Source organism: Schistocerca serialis, chromosome 8, assembly GCF_023864345.2.
Source record: "Schistocerca serialis cubense isolate TAMUIC-IGC-003099 chromosome 8, iqSchSeri2.2, whole genome shotgun sequence".
NCBI lineage: Eukaryota > Metazoa > Arthropoda > Insecta > Orthoptera > Acrididae > Schistocerca > Schistocerca serialis.
The window spans coordinates 78,902,462-78,921,206 of NC_064645.1; the positions used below are offsets into that span (position 1 = coordinate 78,902,462).

Below are 18,745 nucleotides of genomic sequence, written 5' to 3' on the forward strand. Positions count from 1 at the left end.
CTGTGGGAGCCGGAGAGAGAATATCGCTGAGCAGATAGAAAATGTCACTCGGAAATCGAGTTTCAGCGCTAGTAAGAGGGAGCCGATACACAGGAAAAATGTGGAGGTCAGTCATTAATTCCAGGAAAGAAAATTCGAGAGCTGCAGAGGTAGATACAGGAAAGGACTTTGTGTGAAGGATTGTACCAAGAACAACAGAATCAGCCCGAGAGAGGAAGATAGTGAGGTGTCAGAAGTACAAGTCTCCAGGACGTACACAAAAAATTATCGATCTACGAGGAAAAAAGCGGTAATTAGAAGAAAGATGAGCGCATCAGAGAGGCTTACTCGAACTAGTAACCGAAACTACACTGAGTGAAGTGACAGCTAATAGTGTAGTAAAAGTAGTGGAGATGAAACAATTTATAGCGTTGTAGGTGCACATGTGAAATGAGACAAATTTGAAGAATTGGCCGAATCATTAAAAAGAGTGCATTTTTTCTGATACGTATCGAGGCAAGGTTCTAAAACACACAAAAAAATACCTTTCACATCCTTTTTGATCCATTAGGTTGCAGTATAGAAAGTGGCTTTTGAATTACTTAAAGTCGTGGGTGGTATATCTCTCATAAACTCCTTCATAATCGAGTGATCACACTCCCGACATTGTGTAGGGACAAATAAAAAACTCATAAGAGTATATAAATGTGATATAGTATTCGCTAAGTGATAATTTCTCTTGTACGGGCAGCAATGCGGTCACTTTTTGGGGTTATTATTCTATATGGATTAGGGAACTTCTCTGACGTATGCCAGAAGATAAGCTGTTGCCGCCATCCAGCAGTGTGGGCGTATAAGATCTCATCTCATTAGCATTCTGCGTGTCGTATGACATCAAGGCCTTGTAGGTATTGGCAGATTAGCTTGTTACTTGTAATGGCAGTCTGGAAACAATGTACTCCGATATTTACGCAGAAACGAACGTCAACCGTTCTCGTGCTACTTGATGTTACAATAAAAATACCCACAACAGAAACAGTAATAGACAAACATGGATCACCCGCCAAAAGGTAACGAGCCAAGGCCACGCAGATAAGCAGGATTAACTGGTACACCTGTTACATATAAATTGTATAGAAGCTGATAACGGTACCATATGGTCCAGGGTACCTCGTTCATTGGGATACAGACATTCATTCAGCTTTGTCATCTCAACATAACGAGTTTTTAGAGTTGAGTAGATGCAGGTTTAAACGGGGGGAGGATTGGGAGGGGGGAGAGGGGGGTTGCAGGGTACTTCCTGGTGCGCTATGGGTTCTCTTACCTCTCCGGCAGTCAAGGTCAAGCTAACGTCTCTCCCCTTCCCCCATCCTCCTTTACAACAACGTCTATACTTCTTCATTCCGTCTGATGACTTCTTTGGTACAACGGCGACAGCAGCACCCCACAGACTACTATACTCCTCCACGGTGCCATCATTCAGTATCTGCATGACGAATTATCCCATAATCGGTTTCAAGTGTTATGGACTCCATATGTTTTCTATACAATGTGGTTTGTTTCCAGTTGGAAGTCTATATTGTGTTACAGGCTACGCCGAAATCAGAGTTCATACATAAACTACTGGCCATTAAAATTTCTACACCACGAAGATGACGTTCTACAGACGCGAAAGTTAACCAACAGGAAGAAGATGCTGTGATATGCAAATGACTAGCTTTTCAGAGCATTCACACAAGGTTGGCGCCGGTGACGACACCTACAACGTGCTGACATGAGGAAAGTTTCCAACCGATTTCTCATACACAAAAAGCAGTTGATCGGCGTTGCCTGGTGAAACGTTGTTGTGATGCCTCGTGTAAAGAGGAGACATGCGTACCATCACATTTCCGACTTTGATAAAGGTCGGATTGTAGCCTATCGCGATTGCGGTTTATCGTATCGCGACATTGCTGCTCGCGTTGGTCGAGATCCAATGACTGTTAGCATAATGTGGAATTGGTAGGTTCAGGAGGGTAATACGGAACTCCGTGCTGGATCCCAACGGCGTGGTATCACTAGCAGTCGAGATGACACGCATCTTATCCGCATGGCTGTAACGGATCGTGTAGCCACGTCTCGATCCCCGAGTCAACAGATGGGGACGTTTGCAAGACAACAACCATCTGCACGATCAGTTTGACGACGTTAGCAGCGTGAACTATCAGCTCGGAGACCATGGCTGCGGTTACCCTTGACGCTGCATCACAGAGAGGAGCGCCTGCGGTGGTGTACTCAACGACGAACCTGGGTGCACGAATGGATAAACATCATGAATCCAGGTTCTGTTTACAGCATCATGATGGTCGCATCCGTGATTGGCGACATCGCGGTGAACGCACATTGGAAGCGTGTATTCGACATCGCCATACTGTCGTATCACCTGGCGTGATGGTATGGGGTGCCATTGGTTTCACGTCTCGGTCACCTCTTGGTAACATTGACGGCACATTGAACAATAGACATTACATTTCAGATGTGTTACGACCCGTGGCTCTACCCTTCATTCGATCCCTGCGAAACCCTACATTTCACCAGGATAATGGACGACCGCATGTTGCAGGTCCAGTACGGGCATTTCTGGATACAGAAAATGTTCGACTGCTGCCCTGCCCAGCACATTCTCCAGATCTCACACCAATTGAAAACGTCTGGTCAATGGTGGTCCAGCAACTGGCTCGTCACAAATACGACAGTCACTACTCTTGATGAACTGTGATATCGTGTTGAAGCTGCATGGGCAGCTGTACCTGTACACGCCATCCAAGCTCTGTTTGACTCCAATGCCCAGGCGTATCAAGGCCATTATTACGGCCAGAAGTGGTTGTTCTGGGTATTGATTTGTCAGGAGCTATGCAACCAAATTGCGTGAAAATGTAATCACGTGTCAGTTCTAGTATAATATATCTGTCCAATGAATACCCGTTTATGATCTGCATTTCTTCTTGGTGTAGCAATTTTAATGGCCAGTAGTGTATTTAGTTGTGTAATGCACGCATTTTTTATGTCAACTGTACTGTACTAAAACTAGTCATTCTCGATCAGCTCGTAAGTGACTGGAATAATCTTCCTTATTCTGACGACAAAATTTTCTACTGACACGTTGTGCATCTGCGGTACCATGCTCATCTTTCCCGAAAGAATCTTGAGCTGTTCTGCTTCCTATACCACTATACGAGCCCTTCCCTTACTCGTTCCTCTTTCCAAACAACTTCGCGGGACCCTAGATTATCGAATCAGATGTAATTCTGCAATTTTTTCATGTGGGTAGTCGTGATTTTCTCGCAGAATACTTTTCTGTTGCTATGGTACATCGCAGGCTGCTATTTTCCGGTCAAATCTTTTTCCGTTTCTTTGGAGGATCGGAGGTCGGTATTTTACCGTCTGAAATACGGGGTGTCGGGTGTTCCACGTTCTCCAGTCTTACTCGCATACTTACACGTATAGCTCCTCTTGGCGCCAGTTTTGTGTCCACATTTCCGAGCGTGTGTATGGGATCTTGTTATAAGGTATACAACAATTCAAAAATGGCTCTGAGCACTATGGGTCTTAACTTCTGAGGTCATCAGTCCCCTAGAACTTAGAACTACTTAAACCTGACTAACCTAAGGACAGCACACACATCCAAGCCCGAGGCAGGATTCGAACCTGCGACCGTAGCGGTCGCGCCCTTCCAGACCTAGAACCGCTCGGCTGTATACAACACTCAGAAAATTTATCAGTAAGTTTATTCTGCTTTTATAGATTTGAACTCGATTTTCGTGTTGCCGGCATTATTCAGGTTAAATGTGAATTAAAAACTCTAAAGTAAATTTTCTAGTCATATTTCTTTTATTTTATCCTTACAACAGTTGTAACTATCGAACAAAAATTCCTCGCGATTTTGTACGGAAAAATCTGAAAATCGCTTACAGTTAGAAGTTTAAACACTCGTGATTCGTAACAAAAGCCTTTGTGTCCCGTCTCAAATACATTTTGGTCATCCGGTACCTGTCAAGAAATCCAGTCTTGCAGATGCCACTAGTTCGTCTATTAATGACTACACATTCTCTGTTGATTAACCCAAAATCGGCGCAGCCAAACTGGCGGCAGGCGATTATGACAAAGTATCGGCCAAAATCCCTACCCTCTCCCACAGTAACTAGCTATCTAAGCATGTCTGAATTATCCGTTATATAGTTGTTATGTAAAAAGAATCGAATATTTACCATGCAATACAAGTCCAGCCTCGAGGAAAACACAGCAGCGGTTTCTAGTCTTTCTTTATGCAGTTGTTTTACTGCAGTTTTCGTTTATTTGACTTAAATCTCATACATTTCCAGTTTTCCACAGCGAGCGCAATTAGAGAATAATTTCTGTAGTGGGAGCCAGCATGAGTCTATTCGATACAGTGAATCTTTTTCTAAAGATTTCTGCAATGATGCTATTTGTGGAGTAGTAACAGTTTACAGTTCTTTTTCAAATGGCTCTGAGCACTATGCGACATAACTTCTGAGGTCATCAGTCACCTGGAACTTAGAACTAATTAAACCTAACTACCCTAAGGACATCACACACATCCATGCCCGAGGCAGGATTCGAACCTGCGACCGTAGCGGTCGCCCGGTTCCAGACTGCAGCGCCTGGAACCGCACGGCCACTCCGGCCAGCAGTTGTTTTTTTTTTTTTTAAGACCTGTGGATAACTATATTTCCAGTAAAAAACTTTTAGCAAGTAAATCGATTATACAGCAGATTATCGTGACCTGAACCTCAGGATTTGCGACTAGGTATCTCTAACGCAATGTGAAACATTGAGAAACTGACGTTTTCATCGAGTTTCGCATTATCGATATTTGATACGCAAATTATATAGAGTGACATGTAGATCGAATTAATATGATCTGAAAACAACATATTCTTTCACTTTTATGAAAGATTATCTCATAGTGGTTGCCAATACATGAAATACTTGTAGGCGTTTGTGGTTAATGGACAGGATGAGGGGGCGCCCATCACGAGCCAAATCGATGCAGACAGCGGGTGACGCTGTTGCGTTCCAGACGACCGCAGATGAGTCATTCGAATTCTGCAAGAGATGACCACCACTACCACTTTCCCACTGCGTTTCTCTGCGGTAGGGCCCTTGTAAAGTACAGTAAAGTTTCCGAAGGTGCGCAGTAATGAGATTTGGTCAGAGAACGAAAATCAGACGGTGCCAGTTGGCGAACAGGAGAGCAACGTGTGCCTGTGTGGACACCATGCAGGCTGTGTGAAAGCTACAGATATTTACGGCTCTGTGCTATCGGCAGAACACGGTAGGTTAGGTGTGAGGATTCTATAAGTGTGAGACTGCAACTTCCTCATACCAAAAATACCTGGAGCTGGCCTGTCATATATGTAAATCAGACAGGAATGTTAGGAGGGTTGCAGGAAACGACGTGCAGTAACACAATAAACACTCGTTTGAGGCACCAACGGGATAGAACCAAAACAAATTCCATTTTTTTAGGTGTAGGCCTCTGGGTGCGAAAATGTGGGAATTTCATTGGTCAGCTTCGTCTGACATAGTAATTTTGGAAAATTATTGAGAAGTGGGAGGACACTCCGGGAGAATTGACGCTTGTGATTGGATGACTGCTCGTGGGAGGCTATGACTGGCTCTCGAAGATGGGGCAAATGTTGCGACGGAAGACAGGAGGAACTGAGGGGACACTACATCCGGTGCTAGGTAGAGAAACACTTGGAATTCCTCTCGCTGAATTCGGAATGCGAAGCAGTCGTTTCACATTGCAGCTCCAACTGGAGCGTGATGTAAAGTTTGCGTTAGGTAGCTTTTTAGGATTCACAGGCATTGTGTCCGACACAGCGGCCGCCAACAATAGCACTGGCGGACAACATAACAACGCCGTTAAAAAAAATTGTAAGATCTGCAGTCGGCTGTGGCATGTATAGGTCGCAATGTACTCAGTAAACGTTGGTGTGTTAATGAGCAGGAGAAAGACGCCCTTGTGGGATGCATAATTTTACAAATTTTAGCAATCACTGTCGTCAGATTTCAGAAATGGATCAGTGCGCTACCTGGACGTTCCTTGTCTTGAATCTTTGTCAACCTTAGTAACTGTTTCATGTTCTTGTGATAATTTGTCAGTGAACAGGACGTTATCAAACATGTTAACGTTATACTTCAGTGCAACTACTGCACACATTTTGTATGAGAATTTATAATAAGCAATAGAACTTGTGGGAAGCTTGACTTTCATTAAATATGTATCTCACCTGGTCACAAAATGCGTGGGAAGCTTGACTTTCATTAAATATGCAATTGCAGTGTCACTATTCCACCACACTTTTCAAATTTGTAGGGCCATAACTTAGGGTTGATTAAAAATCTTTGCATAACAAATGATAGTGTACATCCTTCACCTAAAGTCTTAGGTGCTGGAGTAGTACAAATGTAAACTAGGCAGATTATCCAAACGTCTATTTATCTTTTATATCTCCCACCTCTAAAGAATTGTGTAAACTAATGTGTATTGCTACACGTCACAGCAACATCAGACCACCTTGGAGGTGTGACAAAGAGACTGCATACATTACATTGACATTGTGTGCATACTGCCACCCACTACTTCAGAACGGCCAATCGTGAGCCGTGTTAGTTTTACTGGTATTCAAAAATTAAGTTCCAACATACATACGTATGCGTTATTTACTCGAAATACTACGTATGCTGATAAATAACACAGATCATTTTTACTCAAAATTAAATTACACTCTAAATCTTATGTATTTTGGTAAATAATGCATTTTTTTTTTTGTACAGGATTGAAATATTTCTATCACAATTTCAGATCTGTTACCACACTTGCATATTATCACAAGCAACTTACAGTTTTTTGTATGTATAGTGTTACTCTATACACCAGACCACCTACTTTGGGAGGAAAGTCCAATGTATGGCTACTTTAATTTTGCTATTTACGGTAATTGCTGATATTTTCCATTTCGCCAGTGTACCCGTATTTTTCCACACACTGTGTTTAAAGTAATTTGTAAGCCTTGCTTGTTCGTCTACAATTGCCTGTATTGCTTTATCACGATAATTGTTTTCACTACATACTGGAGTTTTCTTTTTTTGTCTTTGTTCTATTCCATTTTCAGTTTTTATCTTCAGTAGGGAATAGTTTAAGGCCATTTACGCATTGTTTCAATTTAAGACCGGTGGAATAAGTTAATGCGTTGATTCAATTCCTTAAGACTTGTGGTGTAACATCGTTCGTGGAAACCAATCCTAACTCCATAAAATCTACATTTGACGGTATTATGAAGAATAATGCTCTGGATCGAGAAAAAAATATGCTTCTCCAGTTGTATTACACTGTGCTACACAAATGAAGGGTCACTTTTTCGAGACCCAGTAATTATCTCCAATTGCGGAAAATTTGGAAATTTGTGGTAAGGTCTTATGGGGCCAAACTGCTGAAGTCATCGGTCCCTAAGCTTACACACTACTTAATGTAACTTAAACTAACTTACGCTAAAGGACTACACACACACCCATGCCCGAGGGAGGACCTGAACCTCCGACGGGAGCAGCCGCACGGTTCGTGACAAGACGCCTCAGACCGCGCGGCTACCCCGCGAGGCTCCCATTGCGATGCAGAAGTTTGGAATTTGAGTCAAAAGTGCCTACAACCTTCCTCTGTAGCGGCAAAAATGCGTGGAGCTCTGAAACGTCAACCTTGGGCTCGGCGATGCTTCGAAGAGCAAGGTATCGGCACATACGGAGAAATGGCCAGAGCTCAGAAGCACAAAGGAGGTGTGAGGCGGGTTAACGATGTCACACTGGCGCCAAATTTCACCACAGTTCCGCCCAACGCTACCGTGGACGTGTCACTCTGGGAGGTTGTCACAGCCCTCCTACCTACATTTCAGCCCTTCTTTTGTCTCCTCTGGTGGAGATCAGAATTGCAGTGCCCAGCGTAGGAATCACGCGGTTTTCTTATGACTGAGGATAACACTTTAGGCACACCATTCCTCAGTACCGACCCAAAATTACTTCACGGGGTGGCATAAATGGCGCCAATGAAACAACCCCCTCTTTAGGGCATTCATCCCCGCACATTGCGCGGTCGAATACGACAGTTCGCGTTGCAGTGGGGAGCAGGACGACGCTCTTGATAATTTTTGACACTGCTGAACCCTTTTTCTAAGAATATCATGGGTATCCAACATCATCGAACATGACTGGACCCATTTGGAGCGCAGCGCGACCGCAATTTTTGGTCTGGTACGCAGGATGGAACTTGTAGAAATTGTTTCCAATTTTCTTTTGTGGCAATATTCCAATTTCTGTTTTTTCTTACTTCCATGTCTTCCATTCCCACTTTCAAATATTAATTGCATCTAAAGAAGTAATTTTTTAAATGTTATTGGCCCTAGTCTATTCGATATATTGCTTCTTTTTCGTAAGATATGTGGAATAACACTAGTTGCGGGAACAGTAACAGTTTTATGGCACCTTTTGTCTTAAAACCTTTGTAATAACAAGATGCACGTGGCCAGTCTACTACATGTTGATACAATACAACAATCCATCTTTCAAAAAACAGATTCAAACAGGAATATAAACAGATGTGTTTAGCTTACTCCCAATGTAGTTAAAACCGACGAATCTATCATTTTTCTTTAAGTATACGAGCGTATATCACTTTCCATTAGTAACTACAGTAAATGTAGATACCTTGTACTCCCCATTCATATCCAAAAATTTTTTCCTTTAAACGTATATGCAATAATTAATGAAAAATTACTATTAGAATATTTTCCTTGTTCTGTACCATACCAGGTGTGGCATGCTTTCTTAAGCATTCAGCACTCATTCGGATTCCCCACCCAAACACACTGCCTACAAAGTGCTTGCAAGATCGCTTCTTCTTGTTCATTTTTCAAATCTTTAGTCAGAAAAACTTCTGTAAACACATAATGCTAATTGCCAAAGCCAGCTGTTATATACACTAAAACACATGGATACTGGTGGAGGCGTAGTGCATTACAGTTTTATGTTAGGACCACACACTCGTCAATGATGCACAAACTATCTTAAATACGGACCGATGCTTGCTCATTTCTTACAGAATTTCGCTCCATTGCCATTTAACAAAAGAGATGACGATTTCTTACATGTTTGATAACACAGAATACTGTTCAACTGCTGCTATGAAAGCCTCGTCTACACTTGAAAGATGGAGACAGGGAAGACAAAATATCTGCATTTAATGTAAACAGCGATGGAAAATGGGTCCGCATAGCATTTTCTACCCTAAGTAGGTGTCTAGAGGAACACTAGGCACAAAAAAATACATGTTGTTTGTCGTGCTATGCAAAGGTACATATGGACCTAAGAGTGTGAACGCAACAATTCAACCTTTGCTTCCAAAAAAAAAAAAAAAAAAAAAAAAATTGACGATATTGTTCACACAAAAATACACAAGATTTCGAGTATAAATTAATTCTGAGAAAAATTGTCTGTCAGTATTATTTATCAGAATACATACAATTTCAAGCATAAAATCCATTTGTTGCACTACTATTGTAACTTAATTCTTCTATAGCATTCAACAATACACATGGGACACATATTGTTGTGACAACTTTCGACACCAAATGTAACAGCGACACCAAATGCTGCAGGAAGAGGTAGAAGGCACTGTATTAAGACTCGTCTGAGCTTTCCAAGTGATTTATTGTTAACAACTGCAGTGCCACATTCCCCTCGATTTGTGTCACCAGTTCCTGCAATGCTGAGGACACCACCTCAGCGACCTGTCAAGTGCTCTGCTAACGTGTCGGCCTTGTATGGCCGTGGTGATATGACAATGTCAGGGTAGCACCAGGAGCCGACTCAGTAGCCTTCGTCCTGCGCTGCCTCAGCTCCGCCCACTGACAACTGCAAGGTGGCCCACGCCGTGCATCCCCGCTGGTGTGGCTTGGGTCGTGGCTACAACAAGTGCCCGCGATCCGGTGGCGGAATCTGCAGCCCTCGCCCTGGATGTCTCCAGTGCTTGTTGGGAGCCAAGACGACTGCCTGTGGTAGCGAGCCGTGGGGTGGCCCGCCGCTGGCTGGCTGCAGACCCTGCATTGGCCTCAGAGGGTCGAACCAGCGACGACCCACCGTGGACTGGAACGTGGGCGCCCCATCTGCTGCTGTGTGTAGCTGGTGGCGTGACACGCCCCGCTGTTCAGGAGAGCTGTACACTTGAATGCTTTGTTAGTGAACCGGCACCTAAATGCTGCTGTGGGCCTCTGTTTTGCTAAAAGCGCCCCTCCGCATCGCGTACTCATAACATTTAGGTTATCCAGTGGGCCCATTTTGCCTGTGACTTGCTCCATGCAAACTGGTGCATGTACTTTTTCCGGAGGTTCTACGTCCCTGTGGCTTCTATTTTACTTCGCAACTGCTGGTGAGTGTAACTCACTGTAAACAGGCCTGCGCCTGGCTGTAACTTATGCACTCAGAAATATTGCACCAAAACTGACTTTTCCTATCCCCGCTACAGTATTAACAGGACTGGGTTGGTGAGCGATAGCATGCATACTAGGCACATGTAATGAATGCAGTCTCTTTAATAGTTTGGTCACATCATTCTTTGTGCTCCAGTAGTAAAGCGCAGTACTGCTGTGCTGCGTAGCAATACACATTTGTTTACATGATATTTCAGAGGAGGGAGGTGCAGAAAATAAGTAGACATTTGGATAATCAGCTTGGTTTACACCACGTTAGAGAGAGATACCCAGTCATAAATCGTGGAGTGGAGGTCACAATTTGTTTGCTAAAAGTGTTTTCCTGCAATGAAGTTATTCCACAGGTATTAAGAAAAAGAGATATAATCTGTTATTGATGTCAGAAATAATATTATTCCAGAAGTCTTCAGAGAAAGAGTCACTGTATTGAATAGATTGATGTTGGCCCTCATTAAAGAAATTACTGCTTCAGTTGTGGTCAATGTGGAAAACTGGAAATGGATGAAACTTAAATAAATTGAAACTGAGATATTGTGTGAAACAATTGCCACAAAGGAAGACTATAAACGGCTACTGTGTTTTCCTACAAATACTGTGTTCCGCATGTTCGAACCTGTAGTGGGATGTATTGCACGGTAAGAATCAAATTCTCTTACACATAAACTACACAACACCTCGTTATGACCCTCGGTCTAGGGGCAAGCTGCATGTGGCAGTAACGACGCGCAGACATCCCAGCGAGCAGCGCGCTGTGGCAGGAAATGTTTATGTTGGCGCGGTGAGCTGTGAGCGTATAGCGTTCTCTTAGCTGCATTTGTGACAACCCGCATTGCACTCTAACATGGAATAATGACTCAGACTAACAGAAACGATAACTGTTTAATGGCGATGAATCAGAAATTTCGTGTTTGGTTGATGAATTTACTGCCCTTCACCCACGGATCATTTTCACACATGAAGATATGAATAGTGACGGAGTCCTCAATTACCTAGATCTGCGGTTACAGCTACATGATAACAAAGTATCCATAGATATTTTTAGGAAACCCACGACCACAGATACTATTATTCATGCTTCTTCCTGCCATCCTCGCCAGCATAAGATTAGTTGTTTTAGAGCTATCATCACGCATCTGTGCGAATTGCCATTATCTGAAGACGCAGTTAATAGGGAACTTGACAATCTAAAGTATATCGCCCGTAATAATGGCTACAGTGTTGCGCTCGTTGATAAGATATACCAAGACAAAACAACGATGCCCCTTCGGAATTCACCCCATGCACCTTCTGTCGCGGAGCACTTTTCCGGGGAGTGGGCTCCCGTATAGTATTTTCCGCGGCTACCAATCCCCAGTTTATGTACATGCATAATGAGTTACCTAAAAGGAACAACCTTTTGGTATCGGGGGTATAGCTGCTGGAGTGTCGTGACTGTAATGTAGGATATGTTGGACAAACAGGCAGAACCTTCAAAATTAGATTGCAAGAACATCTTAATAGATGGGGACAGGTAAAACAGAGCTCTGCCTTTGCCCAACACTATAACGCCAGTGGCCATAGTCCTACGCAAGTACAAAATCTTAAGATTTCGCATTTTGCGCAAAGTTAAACATTTTGGAAGAAACTGAAATATTTAGGCTTATGGAAGACAATGATTTGTCTCTCCTTAACGGCCAAATATTTGGCGCCAATCAGGCCTTTTTAGAAGTTATGAAATCGGTGTTATTAATGTAATCCGGGAGCTCTCGTAGTTCTTCCTAAATATGAGCCCTGTTCCTCTCTGGTCTTACGTCGTCTTATTAGCCAAGCCATTAGGGTCTTTTGACTCAAATAGTATATTTGCGAGTTTGTCGCTTTAAATGGTGACGCATTTTACACATTTCAGTGTAGCTATAAAAAAAAGGGGGGGGGGAGAGAAGTTTACCCGCACAACGTCCGTCTTTTGGTGTGTATTTTTTAAGCCTAATAATTTTACTTCTATTTTACAAAAAAAGTTTTCTTGTTACAAGTTCTAGCTCCGAATGACGCAGTATTGAGTGTTATATGGCAGCCTCTTTACCTGAAATTATTGTCCAGTGTTTTTAATGTTCTCGTTCTAGTGGTATATGATACGTAAAATCTGTTTATGTACTGCATCTGTGTGTTGTATTATACACCTTGTTTTCTCATTTTAAATTTACCGCCTTCATTTTTATTTTACTTCGTCAAAATTTTAGGATAAGTTATTGCACAGGTGTTGCCCCTAGTAATTCCATCTTATCAATGTTTTGTGTGCATTACATTTATAAAGTTTTAGTGGGTATGTATATCAAGTTTACTATCTCTCATTCTTATCACTGCTGCGTGGCAGTGTCACCTATTGAGGAGATTCTGTATTAGGCTTCAGTACTAGCACTTGACGGTGTGGTGCGCTGTGCTTACTACCTGAGCCCCCATCTTATTCTGTTACTCGCTCCTGTGAACGCGAACGCGTTATGCAGATCTTGGTGTCTCCCGCGTCCATCTTGAAAAGGTAATGATTTTACTATTTTATATCTCTAGCTTTGACTGAGTTTAACGAGTTTAGCCTGACATATTCGACGATACCCTTTGGCTACATTGACGAAAGGATTCTTCTAAGAAATATAAAATTAAGGTATTTCCTCTTTCAGTATTCGATCTGTTTATACATGCTTTTAGGTTATCCAAGTCTTCACAACGCGATCGCGATTCTTAAATGGATGTATTTGTTCTCTGTTTTCTATGTAGATAACCTGAAGATGCCTAAATAAGGCGAAACGCGTCGCTGAAAAATAAAAAAGGAAAATTGCAACAAAGACTGTTTTTAACCAATACTGTTAAGCACTGGTTTGCTGTATGCCACATATGGATTGGAAGAATTTCTGACTGAAGTTTACATCTGATGCGAATTTTTCTGGACCCACTTCATCTGAAGTTGAGTCATGGTTAGAAGAAACTGCCAAAATCGCTTTCGATGGCATAGTGGGAATTAATTTCTCTAGAGTACCGCTGTTTAAGTTAAACTTAAGAGTTCTGACATGGTTGACAAGGTAATAGAATCTGGTGGATGTGGTGTCACCGCCAGACACCACACTTGCTAGGTGGTAGATTAAATCGGCCGCGGTCCATTTAGTTCATGTCGGACCCGCGTGTCGCCACTGTGTGATCGCAGACCTAGCGCCACCACAAGGCAGGTCTCGTGATACGAACAAGCACTCGTCCCAGTTGCACGGAAGACATAGCTAGCGACTAGATGTACGAAGCCTTTCTCTCTCATTAGCCGAGAGACAGAATAGCCTTCAGCTAAGTTAATGGCTACGAACTAGCAAGGCGCCATTAGCCTTACAGTGATTGTAATTAAAGTCTCCTGTGTATAGTCAAGAGCGATGTACCCCAATGATTGATTAAAGATAAGTATTAATCCAGCTACGTACTTTTCTTCAAAGCATTAATTACGTAGCCTGTTCCAGTACTTGACGCCCGTCGGCGTGTGTGTGTACGCGTGCCTTTCTTTCGGCTACCCGTCACTGTGGACTGGCTGCCTTGTCAGTCCACTTCAGTGGAGAAATTTTGAAATTTAAACAAAGAGTGTAGGAGGGTCTGAATCAGTGGCTCATACGATTCTGCGATGGTGTAGGTTGCAGGTTCCTCGACTTGCGCCATAGGGTGGTTGGGTTTTGGGTTCCGCTAAATAGGTCAGGAGTCCACTACAGGCAGGAGGCGGCTACACGGGTAGCAGAAGCTGTGTGGAGTGGACTCGGCGGTTTTCTGGGTTACAAGGCCTCGGGGGAACACAAAAAGGGCTTCAGTCTCAAAGGGTGCAGGTCGAACACAGGAATAACGTAGATCTGTAGATCCGGAAACCATCGGTACAACAGTTGCAAACTGTCATGGCTATGTTGGGAAGATACCAGAGCTCCAAGAGCTAATAGGAAGCACTGATTCTCAAATCGCTATAAGCACTGAAAGCTGGCTAAAGGTGGAGATAGTTCAGCAAAAATTTCTGCGAACGACCTCACCGTGCTCAGGAAGAGATCGACTGAACACAGTTGGCGGTGGCGTGTTTGTTGCTGTTAGAAGTAGTTCACCTTGTAGTGAAATTGAAGTAGATAGTTCCTGTGAGCTAGTATGAGTAGTGGTCGTTCTTGGCAACCCGAATAAAATAATGCAGTTATTGGATCCTTTTACCTTCCTCTCGGTTCAGATGAAACAGTTGCTGAAGACTTAAAAAAAAAAACAAAAAAAAACGTAGTAACTTAAATTTACCCTCGATATGCTGGCGAAAATACATGCTTAAAATTTAAACATTTAAACTTTAAATCCGGAGGTACGCGTAAAACATCGTCCGACATTGTGCTAAGCGCATTCTCTGAAATATTTCGAGCAGTTAGTTCGTGAACTAGGGCGAATAATAAACAGTTCTGAAAATGCACTTGACCTCTAAGCAACAAATAATCCTGAGCTAATAACGAGCATCAAAATGGATACAGGGATTAGTGAACAGAAAGTTGTCGTAGCGAGATTGAGTTTTGTAACCACCAACTACTCCAAAATCAAACGAAAAGCATACCTATACAAAAAAGCAGATAAAAATTCACTGGACGCCTTCCTGAAAGACAATCTCCACTCTCCAAATTCAAATGGCTCTGAGCACTATGGGACTTAACATCTGAGGACATCAGTCCCCTAGAACTTAGAACTACTTAAACCTAACTAACCTAAGGACATCACACACATCCATGCCCGAGGCAGGATTCGAACCTGCGACCGTAGCAACAATGCGGTCCCGGAATGAAGCGGCTAGAACCGCTCGGCCACAGCGGCCGGCCACTCTTTCCATATTAAAAATGTAAGTGGCTTGTGATTCAAAGGAAAAGTATCAACACCAATTAAGAGATTTATAACAAAAAAATTAAGAAAGGACGGAGCTGATCCCACTTGGTACACAAAACGGGTCAGAACACTGTTGCGAAAACCATGAAAAAGCATGCCAAATTGAAACGAACGCAAAATTCTCAAGTATTGCAATCTTTTACAGAAGCTCGACATCTAGCTCGGACTTCAATGCGAGATGCTTATAATAGTTCCCACAACGAAGCTTTGTCTCGAAACCTGGCAGAAAATTCAGATTCTGGTCGTATATAAAGTATGCTAGTGGCTACACACAATCGATGCCTTCTATGCGCGATAGCAAAGGAAATACTGCCGATGACAGTGCTGCTAGAACAGAGTTAGTAAACACAGCCTTCCGGAATTCCTTCATCAAGAAAGACGAAGTAAATATTCCAGAATTCGAATCAAGGACAGCTGCCACCATGAATAACTTAGAAGAAAATATCCTTGGAGTAATGAAGCAACTTAAATCACTTAATAAAATCAAGTCTTCCGGCAGACTGTATACCAATAATGTTTCTTTCAGAGTATGCTGACGCAATAGCTCCATACGCAACAGTCATACAGGTATACAACCGTTCGCTCGACGAAAGATCCGTACCCAAAGACTGGAAAGTTGCACAGGTCACACAAATACAAGGAATCCGGTAGGAGTAATTCACTAAATTACGGACCCATATCATCAACGTCGATTTGCAGCAGGATTTTGGAACACATACTGTGTTCGAACACTATGAATTACCTCGAAGAAAGCGGTCTATTGACACACAGTCAACACGGATTTAGAAAACATCGTTCTTGTGAAACACTACTAGCTCTCTACTGACAGGACGTGTTTAGTGCCATTGACAAATGATTTCATGTTAATTGTGTGTTTCTAGATCTCCGGAAGGCTTTTAACACTATACCTCACAGGCGACTTGTAGTCAAATTGCGTGCTTAAGGAAATCGTCTCTGTTATGTGACTGGATTCGTCATTTCAGGTCAGAGAGATCGCAGTTCGTAGTAAGTCATGGAGCAAAACAGAAGTGATCTCTGGCGTTCGACTAAGTAGGCCGTCTGCTGTTCCCTTTTCTATATAAACGATGTAGGAGACAGTCTGAGTAGCCGTCTAAGGTGGTTTGCAGATGGTGCTGTCGTTTATCGTCTAGTAAAGTCATCAGAAGTTCAAAACAAATTGCAAAACGATTTTGAAAAGATATCTGTATGGTGCAAAAATTGGCAGTTGACTCTAACTAGTGAAAAGTGCGAGGTAATCCACATGAGTGCAAAAAGGAATCCGTTAAGCTTCGATTACAAGATAAATCAATCAAATATAAAGGCTGTAAATTCAACCAAACACCTGGGAATTACAGATACGAACAAATGAAATTGGAAAGAACACATAGAAAACGTTGTTGGGCAGACGAACCAAAGATTGCGTTTTATCGGAAAAACACTTAGAAAACGTAACAATCTGCTAATGAGACTGCGTACACTACGCTTGTCCGTCCTCTTTTGGAGTACTGCTGCGCTGTATGGGATCCTTACCAGGTTGGATTAACGGAGTAAATCGAGAACGTTCAAAGAAGAGCAGCACGTTTTGTATTATCAAGAAATAAGGGAGAGAGTATCAAGGACACGATACAGGATTTGGGGAGGACATTATTAAAAGAAAAGCATTTTTCGTTGCGGTGGAGCCTTCTCATGGAATTTCAAATGGTTCAAATGGCTCTAAGCACTATGCGGCTTAACATCTGAGGCCATCAGTCCCCTAGACTTAGAACTACTTAAACCTAACCAACCTAAAGACATCACACACATCCATGCCCGAGGCAGGATTCGAACCTGCGACCATAGCAGCAGCGCGGTTCCGGACTGAAGCGCCTAGAACCGCTCGGCTCATGGAATTTCAATCACCAACTATCTTCTCCGAATGCAAAAATATTTTGTTGACGCCTACCTGCGTACGGACAAACAATCGTCATAATAAAATAAGGGAAATCAGAGCTCGCACGGAAAAATATTTGTGTTCAGTGTTTTCCGCGCGCTGTTCGAAATTGGAATAATAGAGAATTATTGTGAAGGTGGTTAGATGAACCCTCTGCTAGCTTTCAAGTGTGATTTGCGGAGTATCGTTGTAGATGGAATTGTCAGCGAAGTTATAATTATGTATGCGGGACTTGGGATCCGCAAAGTGCTGATTTTCGAGCTGCCCTTCGAAATTAAAGCAGAACAAATAAATTCTGTGTTAACACCATACGGTAGGGTGATCAGTAACTTTGTGGAAAGGTGGCCGATAGTATAAAATGGTTCAAATGGCTCTGAGCACTATGGGACTTAACTTCTAAGGTCATGAGTCCCCTAGAACTTAGAACTACTTAAACATAACTAATCTAAGGACATCACACACATCCATGTCCGAGGCAGATTCGAACCTGCGACCGTAGCGGTGGCGCGGTTCCAGACTGTAACGCCTAGAACCGCTCGACCATCCCGGCCGGCCCGAAAGTACACAAATTCCCCTTACTGAAAGGGGTAAGGCACGTTAAGATTGTTCTACAGAAACACATACCTTCATATGTTTCAGTTTTCGTACGTCCATCATTTTGACCGGGCTTCTGGAGGACTAGGGCTGATCATTATTGTAAGAAAATGAAACAACTACAGTCGTCCTTAGCGATGTCATTTATTGTGTAGCTACCAGTTTCGGCGCTTCAGTGCACAACTTCAGGCCTTAGTTGATGCTGAAGGGGTTATAACGACCCATATATACGTTGCAGCTGATGGTTGGAGAGACGACATCACAGTTACAGATAGTCTGTTACGTTTGCAACTGATGTCAGGAATCCCGTAAAACATCAAATTTCCGACATCGCTGCTGCCGGAAAAAGATTCTGCTAGAAAGGGACCAACGTCGACTGAAGAGAATTGTTCAATACGACAGAAGTGCAACCCTTCCGCAAATTGCTGCAGATTTCGATACTGGGCCATCAACAAGTGTCAGCGTGCGAACCATTCAACGAAACATCGTCGATGTAGGCTTTCATCGAAGGTCCACCGAGCGAGGTGGTGCAGTGGTTAGCACACTGGACTCGCATTCGGGAGGACGACGGTTCAATCCCGTCTCCGGCCATCCTGATTTAGGTTTTCCGTGATTTCCCTAAATCGCTTCAGGCAAATGCCGGGATGGTTCCTTTGAAAGGGCACGGCCGATTTCCTTCCCCATCCTTCCCTCACCCGAGCTTGCGCTCCGTCTCTAATGACCTCGTTGTCGACGGGACGTTAAACACTAATCTCCTCCTCCACCGAAGGTCCACTCGTGTGCCCTTGATGACTGCATGACACAA

At 43.0% G+C, this 18,745-nt stretch overlaps 1 non-coding gene across 1 annotated transcript; it reads left to right on the plus strand.

Moving 5' to 3' along the window:
- The first annotated feature begins 18,458 nt into the window (after positions 1-18,458).
- Positions 18,459-18,531, plus strand: Trnaa-cgc (transfer RNA alanine (anticodon CGC)). Its single transcript has one exon. It is a non-coding gene; the product is annotated as a tRNA-Ala (tRNA).
- Positions 18,532-18,745: the final 214 nt, after the last annotated feature.